Source organism: Equus przewalskii, chromosome 7, assembly GCF_037783145.1.
Source record: "Equus przewalskii isolate Varuska chromosome 7, EquPr2, whole genome shotgun sequence".
NCBI classification, from domain to species: Eukaryota; Metazoa; Chordata; class Mammalia; order Perissodactyla; family Equidae; genus Equus; species Equus przewalskii.
In genome coordinates, this window is record NC_091837.1 from 45,894,282 (window position 1) to 45,920,599 (window position 26,318).

General features: G+C 37.7%; 1 protein-coding gene and 1 pseudogene across 11 annotated transcripts in view; both read right to left on the reverse strand.

Moving 5' to 3' along the window:
• The window catches only part of DLGAP1 (DLG associated protein 1), an 843,303-nt gene that overhangs the window by 456,215 nt on the left and 360,770 nt on the right, over nt 1-26,318 (reverse strand). The window lies entirely within an intron of this gene.
• On the reverse strand, nt 24,670-24,938 carry LOC103567166 (protein kish-A pseudogene; annotated as a pseudogene).

Here is a 26,318-nt window from a genome sequence, read left to right on the forward strand (position 1 = left end):
ATGAGGCCTGAGAAGACAGAGAGCAACACAGCTGGGCAGGATTCCAGTATTTCTGACTTGGATCAAGTAAGTATTACTCCTGGCAACGTCAATCTAAGGCTTTTCACTTAATATTTGCTTCCATGTTTGCCAAGACAAGAAAAGGGACATGGCAAATCCTCCTCTTCTCCAAAAGCTTGTGCTCGGAAGCGACACCTCCATTCACACTCACACATCCTTGACCAAGGCAACTCACGTGGCCACAGCTAACTAGAAGGGGTCAGGGGGGCATAACTCTTTATGTATCAGAAAGGGGGAGACTAGAAATATTTGATGAAGAGCACCATTGACTACCACACCCCGAAGCCTCACTTTTGGTGGGTATAATGATAAAACACCTCTTGGTTTTTATAGAGTACTGCTGTGTCTACTCAAGGGGCACCCCGGGAAAATCTGGAGATGGGATCACCTTCTGAGGGGCATGGACTTGACCTTGGAGGGTGATGGGGCTTGATCAGGGGCTGCAGTGTCTGAGACCCAGATGGTTGACCCAGGAGACAATAATCCAGGAGTGAAACAGAAACCAGGAGCCAGGCAGGCAGTGCTACTGAGTCATCAATGTGAAGGGACCAGGCAGAGAGCGAGACACCGATACTGGACAAATAGGATAAGAGCATGCACCAACCTACCTGCCCTCCTGTCTTTCACAAATATTTCTTGCACATTAAGCAACAAGTACAATTCTAGATTCTGGGGATGTAGTAGTAAATGAGACAATTGGAGAGAGAATGATAATTAAAAAGGATACCTGAGGTCTGAAGTGTGTACAGGGAAACAGCTTTGACTCCGTCCGAAGTCAGGTTGGACTCTACATTTCACTGAGTATTTGAAACACACATCTCATTTGATACATGCAAGATCTCAGTGAGGTGAGTATTGCTGCTATAACCATTTCACCAATGCAGCAACAGTTCTTGAGGGTCGTAAAGTGACTGGCCCATGGTCGCACAACTGATCCAAGTCTTGGTTCTCTAACTCCCAAGTGCCCTTTCACTTTTTACTTTTGGACTATGACATTGTCATCTCAACAGAAAGCAAATATCAAATTAAAAGTTTCCTGAGTTTAGATCTTTACTTTCTAAGGTCGACATTTTGCATTTCAGTCCTATTTACTGCTGGTGATTACAAATTTTTTAAAAATGTATATAGAATGTTAATCTAACCATATATATAGGACTCTTCTTAGATTCTTGACATGCCCACTAAGGAATTCTTCAAACTGACATTTTAAGTCACCAAGCCAATCTATCGGAAGTATTTTTAGAAAATGGTTACTTTGATTTGAAACGATCTCTTGCTATGATCCAAGTAGCCCCGTCTCTAACACGGCCAAATACAGACAAGAGCAAGAGGAGTAAATCCAAACCTGCTTCCTTATCGTGGGAAGTGAGTCTAATTGTCGAAATGGTGCCTGCTCTTCCCAGACTTTTGGCATCGACAGTGTTATGTCAAGACATGCTGTCAGGTTCTGTTTATAAAAGGGGAAGATGGTTTTTCAGTTGATTCGTCTTGAGCTCTATCATCCTCAAACACAAACAGGCACATGCACACACACTTCTTAGGTTAAGTTTAATTTAGTTAAAGTGGTGCTAGGAAAAGTCTTCTAAACTGTTGAAAACCATTCTAGGGGTTAGTTGGTGGCTTTTTAAAAGTGTCACATGATTCCATAGCTCTTTCAATTTGAGGTATCCAGATTCCCACATGCCATTCTGAGTAGGAAGTAAAAAGGATTAAAACCTGCTGCATTTGGGCCAGCCTTGGTGGCCTAGTGGTTAAGTTTGGCGTGCTCTGCTTCTGCGGCCCGGGCCAGGTTCCCAGGTGTGGACCTACACCACTCATCTATCAGTGGCTATGCTGTGGCAGCAGCTCACATCCAAAAAGAGGAAGATTGGCAGCAGATGTTAGCTCAGGGTGAATCTTCCTCAGAATAAAAAAAAGGACTGCACCAAGAAAATAATGAAGCAAATCTATCTTCCCCAGTTTAGAATAATTTTTGCAGCTTTCAGGGTAGAATACTTAAACCTCAGAATACACTGGGTAATAAATACTTAGGGGTTGAGTGTTATCAGAGGGTTAAAAAAATAACAAAACAGAATAGTTGAGAGAATAAGAATTTTGAGTTTATAACATCTTCTATAACCTGGAGCTCTGATTATAAACATTTCTGGTTCTCTAGGTTGGAAAAAGCATCCGGAGATCCTAGTATCCTCTATTAGCTGGACAGTTATCCATTTAGTAGTGTTCCTTTCCCTTTTGCTGATTCTTTGGTCACACACTGACTTTCTGGGCTAGGAGGTAGACTGCTCAGTGAAACTACCTATCAGAAAGGGGATGCAAAAATCTTTCCCTTGGTCTTCGTCCTGGAATATCTCACAAAATACATTTATCAGTTGGCATTTGGTCTCATGAGTCTGCCTGAGAGTTTTGTTACTTCTCGAATTTGGAAGCTAACTGTCAATATTATGAAGATATGAGTCGTAGGGGTGTTGGCTCAGGCCCAAGAGAGACCTGGTCTGAATAAGCTAGCCCCCCCAGCGGTGCAGAAGCAGAGTGCACCCCGGGAGGACAGCCAGCTGCCTGCTTCTGGATCCACCCTGACTCTACTACAGCCACGGTGCTGCTCTTGGGTTTGATATCAAGCAAATACTCTATCAGTACAGTCAGTGGCTAGATAATGGGAGTCAGAATGCTTTTTCTGGAAAAGTATGGAGATTTTGGAGCATATTTAATGATGTAGTCCAGAATGTGAAGCATAGTGAGTATTCAAAAAATGTTAGTTTCCTCACATTCCCTCCTTCTTCCGTAAGCAGAGGTGAGTTCTATAGTTCTTGTTAATATAGATACACGTGCTATATAAAATTTTAATTATAAAATTAAAATAAATTATATAAAACTATATAGTATATATTATATATAATAAATTATAAATTATATAAGATAAAACACACCTCAGTTTATGGTGACTTGAGGAATTTACTTTCCAGCTCAGCAGTGTTGGGCAGAGCTTGAGTAATACACAACCTTGAATCTGATTTCCTTCACATGGAGCTGAACTGTAAAACCATTCTTTGTGGTGACTTCGTGATAGTTTTGCTTAAGCAGAACGCGATAGCGATGCCTTCCTTAAATGGCCCTTGATAAGCCAATCAGTTTCAGTCTCATCTACTTCAATAAAAATGAAAAAACATTTCAATCTGGAGAAGAATCAAGTATCCTTTTTCCTGGAAACAGCTGTAAAGTGGAACCAAATCAAAAAATCTAGAAATAAACCCAAGGCTGCTGAAAGGATTCTAAAAATTCAGCTCCTCCTTTCCCTGATGAGGTGTTGTTAGTGCAAAGACTGTCTCAGGTCATGTGGATTTTTAATTACTAAAGGTCACCCAAAGCATGTAAATATACAGAGAACCATGTCTCTGTATTGACATAGATATCTATTACTTTTGGTTTGGCTCTATGCTGAGTGTATTTTTAAGGAAATATAAAAGCACATGACAGATCATAAAATTAACATGTTGAGAGCAGCATTACCTCCATCTGTTCTATAGAATGTCAGCCTCCTAACTTGCTTGTATACTTCAACTGGCAGCAAATAAATTGCTATCAGACCTGGTACAGTTTTCAAAATGCACAGACAAAGCACACCACACCACACCACGTGTTGAAATGATGTGTCATATCAAACTAAACAGGAATTTCCATAAGACTAATAGTGCTATTAACATGTGAAAAGTGAAATCTATTACCCTTACATCCTTTTATCCTCATCACTCCTGGTATCACCCTATTGATCAGTTTCACTGATGTGTTTGGCGTAATTACATCTTCCAGATTATTGAAGTTTAACATTTAAGCACCGAACCCTTTTATTGTAAGCATTTGTGATGGAGAGTTTTCTCAAATGCATCATGTATTTCTCTGCTCATGAAATAAATGTGCTAAATGCCATCTAACCTCCTCTAATGGCTCGGTTATTAATGAGCAAATAGTTACAGAATTTTAGAGTAGGGAAGAAACTCAGAAATGATTCCATTCCCCAGGTCCATCCCCATTTATTATACTTGAACTTTAGACACGCTAAGTAACTTGCTTATGGTCACACAGTAGACATTACAGGAATTCACCCTAAAATCTAGGTTTCCTAATTCCAAATTTCAGTGCTTCTTCCCAATTATATTGGACTTTTGGTACTTGTCATTTCCCTTGCCTGGCACACTCTCCCCTTAGATTCACATATGCCTCACTCTCTCAACTAGCTAAATTTGCAACCCTCCCTCTACTCCCTGGCATTCCTTTCACTTGTCTTTGATTTTTTTCTCCAACATTTTATAGATGAAATCTACTTTATTTATTGTCTTTCTCCTCTCACCAGAATGTAATCTCCGTGAAAAAAAAGATTTTTGTCTGTTTTGTTCACAACTGTATTCCTAGTGCTAGAACAGTGCCTGACAAATAATAGGTGCACAATAAATAAATGTTAAATAAATCCCTGGTCTGAATGACTACAACTTCACAGAAGTTTGATTTCTCAATAAGGCAGGTGTTACAATGTTCAATAACATGGGAGTTTCTGGGTTGTTTTCTCTTTTTGTCAGTAAAGAAGGTAATGAAATTATTTAAATAAAGTCTTCTGGTTAAAAAAAAAGTAAAGTTGAGTTACTCCGCATTTCTAAAAAGTTGATTTCTTTTCGGATGATAGAATAAAATATATGTTGCATTTACAAATATATTTCCACCAAACTACTGAAAGCATGGATGATGGTGCCATCAATAACTAAATTATGAACTACTTATGAAAATCCTCTGTAAGTGTACCCAGTAGATTTGCGATCAATGTTTCAGTCTGTCTGCCCAAAAGTGGTCTTGCTTGTTCAATACGAAGCTCACGTGGCCGCTTGAAAACTAGTTGAGGGGACATCAAAAACAGTGATTGTCAAAGAACCATTTGTAAAAGCCCTAGGGGTTGCTGACTAGTTTAAAGAGTAATCTTCAGTAAGGTACATAAAAGAGCTTTACAACACTGAGTTTCAAAGGAGGATGAGTCTTTGAGGAATCTGTCTGAAAATAATGAAAAATATAATGAATGTTAAGATGTTCTTTGCAGTTTTAGAGTGGGGGATAATTGGAATGACCCTGACTCTTGAACAATGAGGAAACAGTTAAGTCAATTAATGACTGGAAATTGGTGCTTCAATTAAAACAATGATTATAAAGACCATAGTGCAACTTAGAAAAATCTTATGAAATAATATTAAATTCTTTACAGATTTGGAGCCATATGTGGTGGCTATAGCCATGTAAAAATATGCATGTAGACAAACTTGAACGCGGCATTATGAGTAATAAGCAAAATCATTTCTTTTCTCTATTTCCTCAGCTTTGATACTTCATATTATAACTAGTAAAATAATAAGAGAAATAAATTGATCATGGAGCATAAGTTGCATAAGTTATAGCAGTTTACTTAAGATAACTAAGGAAAATTTGTTTCACAGGGAGGGCATTACTGCTATTTTTGGACTGACATTTGAAAGGGATTTCCCAAACTCTGTCTTCAGGATTTTCCAGATAATAATAGCTGCATCATCCACACTTAAAAGGGATGTGAGGTTAAATAAGATTTTACTCCTATTGGAAATTCATGATGCAACGATTAATCAAAGGCTCTGAAAACTTCTGTAGTAAAATAAACGATTCAATTATACTTTATTTATCCCTCAAATCATTTGACCAAGAATTATTTTCTCTTTGTCTACCTATGGCCACTCTGAGAATGACCACCGTTTTGCAGAGCACCCTTAAGAAACAGTACATTAGGCATATAGCTATCTTGGTTTTTCTCCAGTGAAGTTTCAAACATAAGAAATCAAGAAGGGAAAAAAAATGAAGAGGTTGAGTCCAGGTTGGGTCCAGGTTGCTTTGCCCCTGAAAGACTGGCTTTATATTTAATCGTTGGAATCAGGAGGCAAAGAGGAAACTTCCCTCTAAAAAGAGAAGCAAATAAAAGCCTTTTCATACAGACCTTTCAGAGCAGGACTGAGTCAATTCCAGAGGGAGATGATCATGTCACACTGTTGGGAGATGAGCCACTTAGAAGCCAAAGTCTTAGGGATTATAGAATGGAGTTAGGAGTTACCAGGAAGGTTCTGGAACCCATGTACTCCCATCATACTCTGTACTAATCACTATTAGAGTGTTATTAATTTTCTTAGGGATGTTTTTCAATAGATTGTAAACCACCCCCCCCCCCCCAAACCCCTGCCATAAGCTTCTTGATGACAGCAACCATTATAGTCACCTGTGTATCCACAGTGGCTGGGACTTAGTTGGTGTTGAATAAATACACACTGAATTAACAACAGAAAGAGTGAATGAATGAATGCCCTTGTGTTACAGGATATTGGACCAGATGAACTCAACATTATTTTCAAGTGTAACTCTTAAACATAATAGTCCTTAAGCAACTTTCTACATTTCCATTAGATTAGAAAGTACTAGAATAACAATTCTCACAACCTTTCCCTAATTTCTGCTGTTCATTAGTTTAAAATTCATATTTATTTTTAATTTCATAATATATGACATTGTAAAACATTCAAAGATTTCAGATAAAGCTAACTCATCTTCTGAATATCAACAACGAGGATGGAAATCTTATAGTGGTTTGGCACACAAAACCACTATCTTTGAGGTCTTTCTATTTTAGGAAATATGGATTAAAGTTTTTTCAGGGGCTACAGAGGATTCCATAAAATGACTGTACTATAGGTTACTTAATTTTCCCCTACTGATAGATATTTAGAGTGTTACCAAGATTTGCTATTATGGGAAATGCAGCAACGAACAACCTTGTATTTTAGACTGGATAGTGATAAATGAAATTGAGCATAAATTTTAACATTTAAATACTGCCAATTTCTTATCCAAAAAATGGCACACTAAATTTACATTCTTGCCAGGAATGTAGAACATATGCACTTCCTATACTTCTGCCAAAATACTTTTATTATCGAATTAAAATTTTTTCTAATAATTTGGGTGAAAAATGGTATTTTCTTTTATTTTATACTTCCCATATTACTACTGAAGTTTAGCAACTTATTATATAGTACTTGACACTGTGTTATTTCTGTCAGCCGTTATATTTTTAATAATATTAAAATCATATTAAAAACATAAAAACTACAAGTAACCACTATAAATTATTTAGCCCTGTTGCCTATTGTAACAAACCTGTACCTTTCAACTATTCACAAATATACAATTGTCTATTCCTGTGGCTACTGAAAAGATCTTAGATTCTAGGTTTTATAATCTTCCTCAGTAGGAGGTCACACGGCCTAACACCTACACAGCCAAGTCAGTCACCTTTCTGCACTGTCCTTAATTCAAGAAAACATCACTTCTTCCACTTTGTAAGTGGGACGCCTACCACAGCATGGCATGCCAAGTGGTGCCATGTCCGCACCTGGGATTCAACCCAGCAAACCCCGGGCCGCCAAGAAGTGGAACGTGTGAACTTAACCACTGTGCCACCAGGCCAGCCCCTGAAACAGCAATTATTAAAGTAAGGAAATGATTACAAAAAGGAGAAACTTATAGCTTATTATTTTTAAATCATATTTGTCATGAACACTTCCATAATTTTTTTTAAAAAATGCGTTTTTTTTTTATTTAAATAAAAGATCAATGAAAAGGATTCTCATTCTGCTGGGAACTTGATGTCTAGACTCTCAAGTAGTTTGTTTTCCTGTTTATGTTATATCAAAGTAACTTTTCAATTAGTAGGCATAAAAAATTCCCATATATCAATCATTATTCACTGACTTGGTGAAAATAAATGAGACAGTTTCAGATTCAAAAAAATTTGTTTTAAGTACTAGAGAACCATACTTTATTTATTTTTTTCTCTTAAAGATTGGCACCTAGGCTAACAACTGTTGCCAATCTTCCTTTTTTTTTTTTTTAAGGATTGGCACCTGGGCTAACAACTGTTGCCAATCCTTTTTTTTTTCCCCTGCTTTACTTCCCAAACACACCCCCTGACATAGTTGTATATCTTAGTTGCAGGTCCTTCTAGTTGTGGGATGTGGGACGCCGCCTCAGTGTGGCCTGACGAGCGGTGCCATGTACGCGCCCAGGATCCGAACCCTGGGCCGCCGCAGCGGAGCACGTGAACTTAACCACTCGGCTACAGAGCCGGCCCCCTAGAGAACCATACTTTAGTCTAGCTCAACAAATAGGATAACTTGAAATTCTTCCAGCCTCTTTCACTTATAAACAACCTCCCTGAATTTCATAACCATGTGAGAAAACGCTTAAATCTAGAATTAGGAGATTGCATTCATCTCTGACATTCTGACACTAGACATCTGTCTGACAATGGGGCAATTCTTGTGATTATTTTTCTGAACTTTTGTGTCTTATTGTGTAAAAGAAGGGATTTGGCTAGACTAAGGGATGCAGACTCAATTTCCTTGATTTATCTTCCAACGTTAAAAAAATTTAAAGACTTCACATGAAGATAAGTATTTTCAAATGTTCCTTGAAATCCTGGGTGATTTGGCAACACGGGTCCATTGGTCCTACATTTTAACCACCAGCTGGAGCCGAGGTGCAACTGTCTACCTACGAGGCACAGACATCCCAGTTCGCCTAGGCCTCAGCAGGCCTGTTTCATTTATTTATTTTTATGAGCTGTAGACCCTACACTCATTCAATGTCTAACTAACGGCTGGAAGAAAGCCTGTAGAGCCTTTATGTTCTTAAATTCAAAAGGCTGGGGTCCCAAAGGACTTACTGGTGAGATATCAGGAAAGACTCATGACTAATGTGTCCAGATGACTCAGTGTCTTCATGTCTTCCTCTTCTCTCTCACAGAGACTCAGTTACAGGCTTCTCTGGAAAGCTTATGCCTCCCACCTCCCCACAGGCCCCACAGGCCTCTCCGAGCTCTGCCTTTCACACCTGCCCAATCATTCTAACCTTACCATCTTTGCATACTCTTCTCTGATTTCCAGATTTTGTTCTCCACCTTTCTGGATGACTTGTTCTTTCCGTACTCTTATTTCTCTACAAAGCTGCTTTACCAACTGCAGGGAGTCTGGATTCTTCTGCGTTCATGCAGGCAGTTGGGGACCAATTCTGCCCAATTCCGCACTTAGCCAAGGCTCCTAAGACCCCAGCCTGTGACAACGCACCAGCTCACTGTCAAGGAGAGTCCCATGATGAAGTGGCAGAGCTAGAGCTACACAGTTGCTATTACGCAGAGAAAGCCAGTTTCTGGGATTCACTTTATAAAACTCTCCATTTTACATAAATGACACAGATGTCCAGAAAAATAAAATGATCTGCTTTGGTTTCAAAGACAGACTTTGAACAAAGATTTTTTTTTTTACTCTTGACAAAGGCAAAGGAAAAATTGAGCATTGAAAGCAAGATGATGGTTTCAAAGCAGATGAAAAGGCAGGTGAATGAACGAACAGACTGTATGGGTAAGAACGAAGGAGGAAGGAGATGGGATAGGAGCTGAGGAAATTTTCGCCACTTGATAACTCTGCCTTTACACCCACTTGAAGAAATTTATGTTATTTTTTATTATATATTAATAAGAATCTGTAAATTTCTGAACTATTTTAGTTAGCACTTAAACAAGGACAAGTGACTTGAAGAAGCTCTGTAACCGCGGGCCCTCCAGGACCAGTTCAACTAACCCCATCTTATCAACAGAGTAATTAAGAGTGGTTTTTCCGGATCTGAGACCCCTTGTCCAGTTCAGGCTGGTTGAGACCACCAACCCCTCAACTGGGTCTGTGCAAATGCTTGATAATGACCTTTTTGATGTCAAGGAGCTAAAAATTCCACCCTCAGATTGTGGTAACACTGCCGTTTGGCGAACGCGTCCTATGAAGAGGCAGGAAGCCCGACTACGCTCGCACAGATCATCGATTACCTCACGTCTCCTTACCTCCGATCATTTATCTCCGCACTTTAGACTACCCTGCCCTTCATCCCATAAACTGTGCCCTAAGCCCTGAGTTAGGGACACAGATCTGAGAGTGTATGCCCCTGTCACCTTGCAGATTGATTTAGCAATAAAGCTGATTTCTTTTCCCAAAAGCTGATGCCGTGATAATTGGCTTTTTTTACGTGCATCAAGCAAGAGAACCCCAATTTTGTGCAGTAAGAGCTATAGAAGGATAAATTACCAGATAGAAATAGCTTTAATATATTTGAGATGAAAGCCATGAGAAGGAACACTACATATCTCTAGAAGTCTATTAATTCTAGCCCCCACTCAAGGAATTTTCAGCTTGATCACAGAAATATGTACTTGAATAACATGAATCTATTATTTTTCAGTAACTAGCTACACAGCCATTTAATATTTTCTATTCTCAGATTTTGAAGTACGTTGGCTCTCAGAAACCAGTGTTTGAGTCCAACTTCTATTAATAGCATTATACTCCATCATTATTTCCCATTTATCTTCATATCGTGCCTATTTCACTCTTTTTGGGTTTTCTTTCTGAAATATTCCATATAATGAAATATCTACCCTCAACATTATACCTCTAATTTCCGAAATGTAATTGGAATGAGACTATTTCTTTTATCTGTACAAATTTCCACTTAGCTGTCTTACCTCATTGAATTAAAATTTACCTTTTTTTTACAACTACAGAGAAAAGAATACCTATTAAATTACAGGTTATAAGGTATCTGAATCAGTGTTAAAGATACTGAAATGTCATTAAGTGAAAGAATATAAGTCAAATGCTGTGTTCTGGGGGGTGTTTCATATTACATGGTTATTGATGATAAAAAGAATTTTTAAAAAATCTTAAGGAATGGAAAGACAAAAATTGATCATTTACTCTGCAGAAAATAATGTCTTATCTTAGAGGAGGGGAGATAATATAACTTCACCTCACCAGGTTTTGGGCCTTAGGAATGTTCCTGAAATAAATCTCTTGAGCTAAGAACAACAGGAAATTGCCACTTACACACTTAAAAAGCTTTCATGCTGCCAGGAAGCCTCCTACTCACTTGACACTGTATCAGTTGCTAATGGTTTCTGGCTAAGGATTTGATTTTCTTTGTCTTAATCACCAAGGGATCACCTCTTTCCACTCTATCACAGTCCACTGGCTAAGTTGATTCTAAAATGCAGCATTCAGTTCTGTTCTGTTTTGAAAATTCTGAAGTACACCATCAGTCTAATTTCAGTGACAACTCATTCAATAGTTAGAAGATTTACAACTCACGTCCACTTCTTTGACAAATACTACCTAGAAAACCTAAAGGTATCATTAATATGTCATTTGGGAAAGGTTATGGGTTATTTATTTATTTTTCTGTTATGGGAAAATAGGCCAGATCCCTTTAAAGCTAGTAGTTTTCTATGACAGCTTTTAAAAATTGTTATTAAGTTGACTAGATCCTACTGTACAAACCAAGTTCTTGATATGAGGTAATGTTAGAAAGAACACAGCTGGTCACCTATTCAGGCATCTTTTAAAAGCAGATGTGTTAAAACCCAAAGCAGGTATAAGGAGAACATGAAAATTAGTCTTGGTGGAAAAGCACTGCCTTTCAAAATGCCGCAGGTGAGAAGGATGCTGGAGAGCATTTAATTCCATTTCTCACTTTTCAAATAAAAAAATTGAGTCCTAACATGATCACAAAAAGATGGCAAAATCTGCTATCGCGGCCCTTCCCCCAAATTTTATAGCTCATTTAACTTGAGTAGAATATTACTCATTTCCACCTCTGTATCTCTTTCTCAAGAAGCCTTAGAAAGTATAGGGATGTCACCTCATAGATTCTTTACCAAAAACATGTGATTATTTTCATCACTGTACATCTTTGTTCTAAATACTTTGTGTGTGTGTATGTGTGTGTGTGAGAAGAAGATTGTTGCTGAGCTAACATCTGTGCCAATCTTCAGGTATTTTATGTGGGATGCCGCCACAGCATGGTTTGACAGGAGGTGCTAGGTCCGTGTCTGGGATCTGAACCTGTGAACCCCAGGCTGCCAAAGTGGAGCATGAAAACTTAATCACTACACCACAGGGCCAGCCTCATCTTTGTTCTAAATACTTTTTCTAAGAGAAATTTAAGATTGTCACATTGACACAAAGAATGTGTTTAGCTTGCTTGTTCTCTCAATACAGATTACACATTTTAAGCTTCAGTTGGGTACCATTCGATCCACTATGATTTAAAATTTTTTCAGGAGATGAAGTGGAGGAAAGGGCAAGTTGAAAAGTTCTCACACTTAAGAATGAGAAAGAAAAAAATTCACAGTAAGATTAAGTACCAAAATAAATAAAGCTCAATAAACTATTCAATGAAACAAAAGTGGTATTATTTTCTCTTCAGTATATTCTATCCTGAAGCATATAGAATACTCTAGCAACATATTCTTTGTTAATATGAGCAAATTGACATGAAACTGCTTTTGCATGATAGAATTCCTTTGGGAATTCTGTAGACTGTAATCTCGATTTCTGTCTCTTCATACTAAGAGATTCCATATTGTACAGTGCCACAAACTCTCTTTGCTTGTTGAACTGTGAAAACTGATCACTGGCTGGCACTAAAATACTAGAGGGCAAAGTTGTACATCAGAAGAAAGGACAAAGAGATCAGAAAAAAAGCAACAAGGTGTTACTTGTGAAATAGAGTATCTAACATGTCAGAGGGATCTGAAACATCGTTTTCGGGTCAATTTGAAAAGTCTATTGCTCTTCTTGCAGCTACAGACTTTTTATAATGTATATTATTAATATGGATATATGGATATAGAGTCTACGCTAAGAAAAGTGGCTACCTTGTGAAAAAAAGAGGAGAGGGTAGTATCCATAGTTTCAATGAATATACACAGCAAGTGAGTTTAGCTTTCATTTGTATGATGTATTATACGAACACTTCACTTTGAAACTCCTTAGACTTGGTTAAATCCACAGTAGCTAATACATATTGTATCACTGTTCTAAATCTGAATGTGGCTTTTGGAAAGGTGGGAACTCATCTTTTACCCAACTTTTCCTTTTTTTTCTGAGTTGAACCATGCCTTCTCTATTTGGGGGGTTATTTAGCAAAGATAAAGCTTAACAGATCTCTGAAACTTTGGATAGAGTGTTTCAGAAGCAGAAAACATAGACTGAATTCACTCTTTAATTGGAGAGGCAAAGACATGGCCATCATATCCATAAGTTTCTTTTGATAGTCTTTCAGTGACAAGTTTGCTCACTCTGATAACTCTAGATGTGTAATTAAGCAATGTATCTCAATAGATCTAGAGTGATTTCTTAATCCTAGATGCCATAGTTACAAAGAAGTGAATTGGTCCTATATCAGGGCAAGAGACTTGATAACAAATTTCAACCAACAATAAATAATGACTTAACCATGTATTAACTCCAACTTATGATGCACACTCAGTCAGTTGATTCTGGTTGTTGCCTCATGCATTGATGAATAGATCTCATATATGGTGCTGAAGGATGGGCAACCGGTAGCATGTTTCTTGGATCTGGAGTCATTGTCAAGGACTTGCTACCTTCTCTGTCCTCTCGTATTACCTGATTTTTATTTAGCTGTGCCGGTAGTCTTTAAATTCCTGAATACCTACTGGCTCAACACACTCCCTTTGGAGGGTAGTCTGGTTATGGTTCGATACCAGGTTGCCCTACTTGGGCTGCAGATATATACTTATTTATCACCTGGACTTCTGGATACTCAAATGTTTGTTTTTTGTTTTTTTTAAGTACTGATTTGGGACCATTCTCTCAGGCAGTGTTGGTAACCTTTAGTAACTTATTTTCATATACACTCATATAAACACACGCTCTTGAAGGCATATGTATGGGCCTTCAGTCTACGGGGTCTATGAATAAGTCATTTCATATTTCCTAGGCAATAGCAAAAGCCTGTAAGAGAGCAGTAACAGAAGAGCAAGAATGAAAAAGCCTGCAGAAAGTTCTGTTTTAATTTTGACCTCCTTCCATTTCAAATCTCCTATTTTATAAATAAAGTAGGTTTGTTTAATTTCTTCATCTTCTCATTCTCTTTAATAAGTTGTAAAATAGACAAAAAAATGAGTATAAAAAGAGAGAAAAGGAGTAGTTAAAGGTCTAGATAGTCCACAAATAGTAACTAATATTGATTGAATGCCCAAGATACAACATAGAAATATTTTCAAAATATTTTACAGGTTATTTTTCCTCTTGGTAATTTATTTTTTTCCCCCTTTTGTCTTCCCACCATTGAAGCTCATTATTAGGTACTGTAAGCATGGGTCTGTCTTTTAACTTCTTAGAGTATGATGCTTCAAATGTAAAATAGTGATGGTCATAACACTATCAAATTTACTTGTCAAGATGGTTAAATAATATACAAAAGAAGCAATGAGAAAACAATTAAGAACAGTATTCTTAACCTTTGTGCTACTCTGCATGCATTTAATATTTCAGTTCTCATAGAATTAAGAGGATTATATGCAAAAGCTCTTTGTATAATGCTGCAAATGTTAGTTGTAATTATTATTGAAGGCAGAGTACTTTTGAGTCAGTGCCGTAAAATTACAAGTTACATGAAACAATGCTCATCATCACTAATCATCAGGGAAATGCAAATCAAAACTACAGTGAGATGTCACCTCCAACCTGTCAGATGGTTATTATCAAAAAACAAAAGATAAGTGTTGGTGAAGATGCAGAGAAATTGGAACATTTGCACACTGTTGGTGTGAATGTAAAATGGTGCAGCCACTATGGAAAACAGTATGGTGGTTACTCAAAAATTTAAAAATGGAACTACCATATGATCCAGCAATTCCACTCTGGGTATATATCCAAGAAAATTAAAATCAGGATCTTGAAGAGATATTAGTACCTGTATTCATTGCAGCCCTATTCACAATAGCCAAGGTGTGAAAACAACCTAAATGCATATTGACGGATGAATGGATAAAGAGAATGTGGTATATACACACAATGGAGTACTATTCAGTACTAAAAAAAAGAAGGAAATTCTGCAATATGCAACGTGAATGGACCTTGAGGATATTACGCTAAGTGAAATAAGCCAGACACAGAAAGAGGAATACTGCATGATTCCACTTGTATGAGGTAGTTTATCACCAAGATGAAGACAGCCTTCAAATAGCTGTATTACAGAGTTTTGTGGTGGCAGAATTCCAAAGATGGCCCCACAGTTCCAAGGTCATTCAATCAAACACCAATCTAGGTTCTGCTGCGAAGGAATCTGACAATTATAATTAAAGTTCCATATAGGGTGACCTTAAGCTATGGACATTATCACCTTGAATTGATCTAGTCACATAAGCCCTTTAAAAGACAGAAAAGGAAGGCAGAGATACTGGAAGCACAAGAAGGATTTGATATGCCATTGCCAGCTTTGGATATGGAGGAGCCACAAGCCAAGGAATGTGGGTGTACCCTAGAAGCTGAGAACAACCCCTGGCCAACAGCTAGTAAGGAAGCAGGAACCTCAGTCCTATGACTGCATGGAACTAAATTATGCCAATGACCTGAATGAACCTGGATGCAGATTCTTCTCCCAGAGCATCCAGGCATGAGCCCAGGCCAGGTGATACCTTGATTTCAGCCATGTGATACCCTAAGCAGAGAATCTAGTCAAGAACTGCCTCGGCTTCTGACCTACAGAACCCTGAGATAACAAACAGATGTTACTCTAAGCTGCTAACTATGTGGTAATTTGTTATGCAGCAATAGAAAACTAATACAGGTTCTGATACCCCTATGATTGCATATCAGTTAATTTACTTATAGAAAATTATGGTTCAAAGCAACAATGTAGAAAATTTCTGTTACTTTAAAAAATTTTTGGACTAAAACAGCCTAATTTTTCCCAAAGGTCATCAGTGTGGCTAAAATAAATATCCTAAAATATTCAAAGCTTATATATGATTAATAGTTAACAGGAGAACATGGGATAATTTTTCTCCTCTAAAAGATTCACTTATGAGATTTGAAATCCTTTGACATGAAATATAACATTTTATCTTCAACCACTAAAAAATGTGCTTATTTGGTGGTAGAGATATAAACCACCAAAAACTTAGAATTTAACTTTTCTCTTGATCTTTTTTGTTGGAAGCAGAGGGAAGAGTAGACTTTCTCATATTATTTTAATTACTGTAGTAATATTTGCACATACTTAATTTCTGTTGGAGATATTTACTATAAATATAATTTCTATACCCAGTATAGGAATACAATCAACTTTAATTAAAGAAAAGCATTTGCACAGCCACTCTGGCTGGACCTTATGCAAATACAGAAAATGACAAACCTGAAATTAATCACCACATGTCTGACATTAAAACAGAAATTTGTCAAGGTAGAAATGTATGAGTCATAACAATATCTAATTCCATGGTTCTTGGGCAGATCCCCTTCTGTACTCCGCTGAAACTAGCATTTATTTATATTAAAACTCTCCAACAGACTATCTTATATTTAGCTCAGCCATGTAAAATCCCCAGGTAGAGAATATTCTCTGTGTGGAAAATTTCAAAGGATGCTCATATAGATGTAACCTACATCTTATTTCTTGCCTTTCATCTCTGAAGAGCGTCTTGGAAAGACAGAGACATTTTCTCTTTTATACTTCAACATCCTCAGCCCGATTTAACAAGTTAGAGCAGCCAAGTGCACTAAGCTTTCATGGACCACTACTCTGAGTTATAATAGCCACAGAAGCAACTTGTTTTTCCCTTTGTGTGTATCTTTCAAGGATACATCGAAGCAACAAGACTAGCAAATCTCAGGAGAAACTTATCGACAAAAAAAAAGCTGAGTCAGAAATTTGGTGGTGAGATACAATTTATCATTTTCTCAAGTGTTAGTAAATGAGAACTAACTGACTGAACTAACTGGGGAAACCGATATGACTTTTGAATATTGTCTTTGCAGTAAATAACGAAGACTGATAAATGTCAAAAATATACATTTAAAAAGCATTTAAAACTAGTACTAAACATAAACTGAGTAATGTAGAACATTTCTTCTCTACTGTGTATTGAATGCAGAAACTGCAAAGGTAATTACCAAGACACACGCTGGGCACCATCAGTGAAAGGGCAGAAATAAGGATAAGTGAATAAGAAATGAGAAGGAAGGCAAAGGTCACCTCTGGCAAACCAGAACTCTTTCAAAAAATTTAAAATGAAAAGAAAACAAATTTCATACCGAAGACAAGGGCAAACTACAAGTGACATTTCTTTTGCAGTCTACTAAAGTCTGATTTCTCTTTCCTAGAGAAGGCAATCACTTCACCTAATGCCTGGTTTTGGGGAGATTCACGATCCAGTCATCCCAGAGTGAATGGGCTCTGTCTAAATGCTGCTTAGGGCCTCATGTAAGAGAGGTGTAACTTCCAACAGCGAAAAGTCAGGAAGAACATCTTTACATACCCTTATTTTGAACACTGCAATCAATCAGCACACAATTAAGCAAGTGGACATTTCCCCAGATGGGCCAGTGTTGAGGATCAACTGGCACACTTGTTAAACAGGCACATCCCCAGGCTTGACCTCAAGCAAGAGTAATGAAGAGTCTCGCAAGGAAAGAATCCTGGCAATCTGCATTTGCATGAGGTTCTTGTTGAGTCTTACAAGCTTCAGGAAATATTGCATGCTACCACCTCCCCTCCCCACAAAGAAAACAAATAGCAAGAAATGCCCATATAAATGAAATAACTATGTCCATGAGAGATAAATAACTCAAGACAAGTTGTTATAATAATTAACGCAACTGATTTCCCAAGTCACCACGACATTTTCTCGCTTTTAAGGGATGAATCTGTTCTGGTGGGCAACAAGATTCCAAGGCTAGCCACTCTCATCACTTATACTGACTTACCTGCCCTCCTCACTCAGGTACCTTAGTCTCTCTTTACCACAAGTGTCTTAGCCCCTTACTCACATTCTGTGGAACTCTTTTCTAATTGTCTCATTCTTCTATTTGAAAAAAATAATTAGCTCCATATGAGTCCAAAATAAAGGAAAAAAGGAACTGATAATTCCTTGGTATCTTTCAATAATTCTTGATCATTGGCTTTCCAATCATTGGTTATTCAAAAATTTTGAGTTCCTAGGAAATCAAGATCAGATTGTAGAAAATACTACATAAGTTTTAAAAACATTTTTGCAATCATAATCTTATTATTGCATTTCCTTCCTATAATTTAATTGATTAATATAATGTTAACTAGAATTTTTTTGTTGTTGATCACAACACGTATAACATTTTACCACCATTTGGCATTCTTTGTTCAAAAAGTCTAATCTTTTAATAATCTTTTAGAATCTTTTGAACTTTTTAAAAATATATGTGAACTAGACACTATTTTAAACAGGTACTAAGAACAGTAGTGACTTCATAGGAGCCACATTTCCCTTACAGCACTGAAACTGTAAGATTCCACAAGAAACTTCAGTTCACCTGCAGTCTGTATGTCTCTTTCTGGTGTTTACCTGCCAATCATACAAAGGTGCTAACAAGAACAGAATTGACCTACAAGCTGATTATTTTCAAATTCTGATGAACAAAATTTTATACAGTTTTGTTTTGTTTTTGCAAAATTTACTCCTTGTGGTTGGTTGTACAATTGTTGACGTACTCGTAGAGTTTCTAAAGATTGCATATGGTCTATTGTCCAAGTCTCAGTAATAATATTGACCTAATTACAGATCAGAGGGGAGCAGATCGTCTGGAGTGATATGGTGGTAAGTGATTTAACAGACCTACAGTTCCCAGCCTGGGAAAATTGGGTGTCTTTCCATACCATCTTAGCATTCAATAAATGTTGACTGAATAATTCTTGGGACACTTAAAAATAAAATTTCTAAATATGCCTGGGGACTCATATTCTCATGGGAAGTCATGCAGATCAATGAATAAACTGTTACTATACAGGTCTATGAACCACACTGAGATTGAAGTAAAAGAAATACTTAATTCTGGGTATCAGGGCATTATCTCTTTATGTCTCTAGTTAGCACACAGCACAGTGCCTGAGGTGTTCTCAATAAGTGTTTCTTGAAAGAAAGAAACTAAATAAATGACTGATTAAATGATCTTACATCAATAGCAATCAAGAATGAATTGGGACTATTTAGCCTTGGAGAATATACGGAGTTGATAGAAAGTTCTTTCTTGGAGAGACTAAGCCTGAAGTCCTGTGGAACATACAGGTGGAGATATTTGGATATATGGGTCTGGAATTCAAGTCTGGGGACAACAGTGCCTTCAACTTTGGTCTCTAAACTGAGGAGGCCCAGAAGGCCAGAACTGCAAGAGGTGTGACAAAATTTGAATGTAATATTGATAAGATCAGAACGAGATTCTAATAACCCTCCAGGTACCTGGTTCTGAAACAAGAGATTTCTTTCTTTTTTTTTTTGCAAGGAAGGATTTTCCCTGAGCTAACAGCTGTTGCCAATCTTCCTCTTCCTACCTACCCCCAAAATCCCCCAGTATGTAGTCGTATATCCTAGTTGTGAGTCCTTCTAGTTCTTTTATGTGGGCTGCTGCCACAGCATGGCAACTGACAGACAGGTGGTGTGCTTCCACGACCAGGAAATGAACCCTGGCCACCGAAGCAGTGAGCGCTGAACTTTAACCACTAGATCATCAGGGCTGCCCTGGGATTTCCATTACAGAATTATAGGAAACCATATTTTCCAACCTACTTTATTAACTTATTCCAATGTTTGATTTCCAGAAGAAAATTAAAGTCAAATCTTCCTTAACCTCCTCTGAAACAAAGCAGAATGAACATTTACATTGTTAATGTTACTGTTTCTAATTCTCTTCCAAGAACTTCCTGTCTTTATAAGAAATGCTCAAGCAATCTTTCAGAGAAATAAAATAGCTTACTTTATCATAACTCAGGCATAATTAGCATGTTAACCAGCACACAGATCTTAGTGGAGTAAGAAGTTGTAGATACTCCAAACATTTTTATTTCAAAAGATATTTTATAAATATTACTTAGGTGAACATAATGAGACTTCTTAGTTTATACCCCAAAATTGTGTTGGCTTGTATCATGATTAAGCCTGTGCACAGTAGCCAATAGTAATAAAAATAGATACAAGAAACATCACAGATCTTATTTATGAAATGAAGACTATTTAGCTACCAAATATAACTTCAAAGGTGTATATGATGAGAGAAGTTGACAGTCTAGAAACCAAGCCCATGTGACTTAGGTGTCAGTAGCTGGGATAGATGTTGGTATTATAACTTTTAGTCCATTTATATCAGATGTCTCAAGACATACACTACCTTGAGAAAAATCTTGGTCAACCAGCTTCATCCACATCAAGAATTGAGTTGTTATGTGGTGCATGCATCTGCTCATCAACTATAAAATGGCTTCTCCCATTAGATTGCTGAGGTTTGATGGGGAATAAAACTTCTATTCGAATTAGAAGGAGATTATCCATCCCAACTATTCCATCTTCATTTGAATAGGTTATTAGAAAAACAAATACACTATAAAAACTGTGAATTCCATCATACTAGAGAGGATATAAAAACTCTTATTCAGGCATTTACAAAAAATGTGTTAGTTTTTGAAGAACCTGTTCAGATTTAGAAGGAAAAATTGAAACACTAATCTAGGCCATCAGAGCCCATTCTTGACATTTTAAAGTAATGAAATTCAAATTTTGCTTTTTGTACTTATCTCGTACCATATTGATTCTAAATTACTTGGAGTTTTTCACAGCATGACAAAGCATGAAGTATGCAGTCTGCCAAATCTTTTTTTGGTCAGAAGCAGCATTTATCTTGACAAGTCCTGTCAGTCAAGCAGTGCCCACTCACCCACACAGTGTAATAATCTAAGCTAGAAATAAGGGGGATTTTGATCATTTTAGTCTTTTCTTCTCTTGACAGTTACATCCTAGAGTGTGAGTGGAGTGATAGAAAGTGGAAACTGTGACCTGATAAACTTGTAATCTCTGCTAGGTTAATCTTGCCTCAAACCAGGGGAGGGCTTGGGGACCATTTCGACTGTAAGTGCCAACAATTATGGAAAGTCTGAATATTAGTTGCCAAGGCAAAAGCAGCAGTAAAAGGCTGCCTTGGGATTGAAAAAGGAGAGCTGACATTTGTCACTGCCTCTTTCACAACACCTTCCTCAGTATAAGACATACTTATTATCTGGGAATACTTGTATGCAAAGTTCTTTAAAATGTTTCTTTCCTTTGCAAGCCATCAGTCCACACGTAACCTTTAATCTCGTATCAGAATTAAAAACCTGATACTCATGGGGACAGATGATTATGCCACACAGATGGCAGCCAATGCCTGGGCTATTTTTAGGTCTGTGTAGCTGTGCTCGCCAATGCTGCCCCCATGCCAACTCAGTCCTGCCAAATGCCCAAGTCAGTCCTGGCTGAGTGGCTTCAGGTCTTCACCTCTTATTTGGCTAAGCCACTCATGCTGGTTGTCACATCTGGGGCCTCTGTGCTCCTGAAATGATTCCCCTGGTCCAGGCTCCCATCATTTCCTGTTCTCAAAATTATGCTCTTGTTTGGCCCAAACCTTCCCTGTGGGCTTTAATTCCTGAGTCTGGGATTTTGCCTCAGGCCCCTTATGAAATTCCTTTTCTGGTAAAATGAGAACCATTCCAACTCCCTTCTGGGAGCTGAGGCACCTGCCTTGGTCCCAATTCTGAGCTCGACTTCTGCCGGCCAGCAGTCTGAGCCCCTGCCTTGCTCTTGTCATTCTCCCTCTCCAGCATATTACCCAAGGACAGACCCCCCAGGTGCGGACTGCCTAGTGGGCCACACTACTGAGTGCCAGCCCTGCACTCTCTTTTAGGATACCCCATTGTAACCATGCGATTGGACTGGGTTTTGACTTTTCCCCTGACTGGAGTCATAATTGCTTCTGGGATTATCCATCCATCCATCCATCCATCCATGCACACACCCACCCCTCTCTACATCTATGGATGCACACATGCATCTATCTTTTCATTCATCTTTTCCTTCTTACTTATTACAGGCTTACTCTATGCCAGACCCTGTGCTTAGTGATGGAAATACAGTGGTTCCTAAGATAAACATTATCTTTGCTCTAGCAAAGGAGAAAGCTAACTAAACAATTAGAATAAAGTGTGATAAGTGGATCTCCATACATCTGCCTGTGTAGGTGGGTCCAATGCCAAGTTCCCATGCGTTCTTTCTTGCCCTGTTTCTCTGTGAGCACATAGCTATACCCTGAAGAAGCCAAACAGGCTAATATTTTTGGTTCTTTTATTAAGAACTTTAGGGGAAAATATCATTTCAAGTCAGGAGAGCAAGTGTTAATATTATATGCATATTTGTATAGTAACCCTTTAGATTTATATGGAGTTTTACAAAATGCAGACTCTTTCATTCACAGATCTTACTTGATCTTCAGAGCATATCTGTGAGGTATCTGCAGGGCAGGTATTATTTTCATCTTCATTTTATAGAAGAGAAACTTATGTTGATAGAAGTTAAAATAGCTTTAGCAAAATTTAGAGCTGAAACTAAAAACAAGCCTTATTACTGCTAAAATGAAATTCTATGAATATTAATAATTCAGTGGAAATTTGCATGATGTCTAAAATCTTGGTAATGCTCACAGGATAGCCTTGTATGTCACCAATTTCAGAAAAGTGACAAAAGATAACGCACAGAACTCTAAAGTGTTGGTTTGTCTTCCATTAGACGTTTATTACTTTCATCTATGAACCCAAGTGGGTAAGTGGAAAGATGAAAATCACTTGTCTCTTACCTTTGAAAGATGTGAAATCATTACTAAACCCTCACAAAAACAGCAGGTAGCTCTTGAGACATTTTCCAAAGAGCACTTGGAGAATGATTCAGGACCGAAGCTGTGCTGTGGCATTTTCCTCTCCACCACCCCTTTAAGTGAAGACTCACCCTTTTCTCATCTGCTATCATATTTAATTAGAGTCATCAGAATGTGTTGTTATATGTTGTTTGCTTCTTTTTATCTTTTCTTTCCTCCATACACCAACACGACTTTCATTTCTCCAAACAGCCTGTGTCCTTGAAACAGCAATTAAGAGTTTCCTTTTAGGGTCAACCTCCTTCAATCCACCAGAGTCAGTAAGTTTTTAAGATGCCAAGCTCTTAGGCAAAATTCAAAGGTGTCCCACACTGCCATATCTTGGCTAACCCATCTTTCTATTTACTTTATATCTGGAAGGATGGGAAAAGTCTGGCACTTAGAATCACATACTTTTGTTTTTTACTGAAGGTCCTCCTTTATTATCAAAGCTCAAAGACACACACACCATGACACATGGATACGTAGATTTAAAAACTGTTTACCATCACCTACTAAGTTACACAAGAGATTCCATTCAAGTTGGCAGACAAAACATAAACTAGATTTAAAGTGCTGTATTGAAAAAACAAACACAGTTTGCATTTTGGGGCAATTAAAATAAGTGGAGACCTGACACTGAAAAAAAAAAGTGAAAAGCACATATAGGATTATCATCCTGCAATTGTTCTATTTTGCTCTTTTCAATCTAAGAATTATTCTTATTTAGAGAACAACAGTTAGCTGGTCAAATTTATGCTTGAGACATTTACCCACACTTAACCAGAGAGGTTTCATAGGCTACCTCATCAGTCCACTATTCTAAACTCTTTTATGTTAAATACAAACACCTTAGCAACACTACTGTTAAGTCACATCTCATTTATTTTCCTCCTTAAGTACTGTATATGCTTGTTTTAAATAGTTTAAACAACTGTAATAAACTACAGTTTGCTAAGAGTAGAGGTAATTTGGTTAATGCTGGAAATGGTGTGGCCAGAGGAAAAGCAAGCATTGTTAAATATGTATGCAATTCTTACCAACACAAATTGAACTTTTTTTTTTTCAACAAAAAAGCTAGTCTGGGGGGCTGGCCTGGTAGCATAGTGGTTGGGTTTGCATGCTCTGCTTTGGCGGCCTCGGGCTTGCAGGTTCGGATCCTGGGCATGGATCTACACACTGCTCATCAAGCCATGCTGTGGAGGTGTCCCACATACAAAGTAGAGGAAGACTGGCACAGTTGTTAGCTGAGGGACAATCTTCCTCAAGCAAAAAGAAGAGGATTGGCAAGATGTTAGCTCGGTGCCAATCCTCAACCCCCACCCCCCAAAAAAGCTAGTCCAAAAAAAAGTTCTCATTCTATAAAGATATATAATTTCCAAGTCACAATGAAAGGAATTTGAGTAGTTTACCAATTTTGTTTTCCGCTATGTACCTTAGAGATACCTCACTAAAAACTGTATCTGACACAACAGAATGACATTTGCAGAATATAATATTGTGGTGATGGTACTGAAGTTGATTGTCACAGACATATTAAACTCTTTGAGTAGTAAATGGTTACGTATTAATCATTTATATAGAACATTGGTTTAATAAAAATAGAGGACAGCAGCTGGAAATTTATCTCCTTCAATGTTCAGAGATAAAATGGTTAACCATTCTTTCCATTATTTTCTGCAGATAAGTCCTTTTTTCATATTGAAATCTGATGACAATTAAATTCTGGCATTTTCCCAAGCTACTGTATGAAGAGGATGCTGAAGGCCATGATTATACAGCATATTGCAACATAAGGACTCTTCTGTTTGCCAATTCTGGCACACTTCCAAAATATACCCCCAAATCCAGTTTTCTGTCCAGGAGGCTGGGTGCCAAGGATTGGATATAAGCACAGGAACTTATAAACAGCAAGATTATAGTCAACAGACTCTGAAAATTGAAAATGGCAGACATAGTGAGACCGGCGAAGCTGTAGTCATATCACCCTTCCGGGCCCAGGGGAGAAGAGACTAGCATCACATTCTTAAAATACAGTTAAAATACAGAAATTTTCATTTTTATATGGAATTTGTACATGCGGATAAAGCAATGTGATTTTATTACGTCACAATTACTTTATTTATTTAATTAATTTTTTTTGAGGAAGACTGGTCCTGAGCTAACATTCATGCCCATCTTCCTCTACTTTATGTGGGACGTCTGCCACAGCATGGCTTGCTAAGCAGTGCCATGTCCGCACCCAGGATCTGAACTGGCAAACCCCAGGCCGCCGAAGCGGAACCTGCAAACTTAACTGCTGCGCCACCGGGCCGGCCCCTATGTTGTCACAATTACTTTAAAGCAAAAGTATTATAGAAATTTAAAAAGTCATTTCATAACTGTTTAATTCTCCTAAACAGAGAGCAGCCTGACAACCAGTGGGGTGAGGTCGAAGGGAAGTGAGATTGCCACCCTGTTACGGAAGCCATTTGCCCTCAGGTGACTTTGTGACTTGGTTTCGTACAACGGAGAACTTTCTCCTGATGGTTTTCACTTGCTCTCTGATTGTTTAGGTATAAATATCCATTCTCTGAAGATTTTCTGAGTGGTACTATTATGAACTTGTCACCATGGGAGCCCCATGAGGGATACCATATCAATAGGGAGGAAAAAATCCCCAAATCTCTCATGATGTAGGCTCTTTTAAAATTAATTTTTTCTCAAGGGATTTAATCAAAACCTTCTCAGGATGGCAGAGGAAGCCATTGGTCCGTCTTTGAAGAGGGCACATTTCTTCCAAGTTGAAAAGAATCCCTAAATCTACATGGAGTGGGTCACAGTTCACAAAATAGCTCCGTGTAGACAGCTATAGAAAGTGGACAAGTATAAATCACAGCTATATAACAGTGTATACACAGAGGGACAAAACGCATGGAGCATTCTTTTAGGAAGAGAAGAAAACACTGGTTTCAGCATTAGCTTAAATTTAACGAAATGAAAATTCCTTGTAACTTTACTGATTCTTTTCGACTGTTTTCTCAAATATTACATGAAAGCATAAGAGGACCAAAACACACCCAAGATGATGATAATCTGAATAGTGATTGCTCATGTTTAATAACATTTAAAATGTGGCTCAGTTTTCAGCCACAATATCAAATCGTCATAACAAGCTTCTTTAATAACACTTTACTCAAAGAAAATGAACAGTATTTTCATTATTTGGGCACTGGCTTTGGAAGTGCATACTCCTAGAATGGTTAAAAGAAAACTTTCTTCTTATATTTAAGAGGTAGACACCAAAACCTTGAATCAAGTGTGATGTGATTTTATGACTTACTCTTTCAGTATTTATTTATCCTGAGCATTATTTCATGTGCTTTGGGAGCAGAAAGTTGATGAGATGTT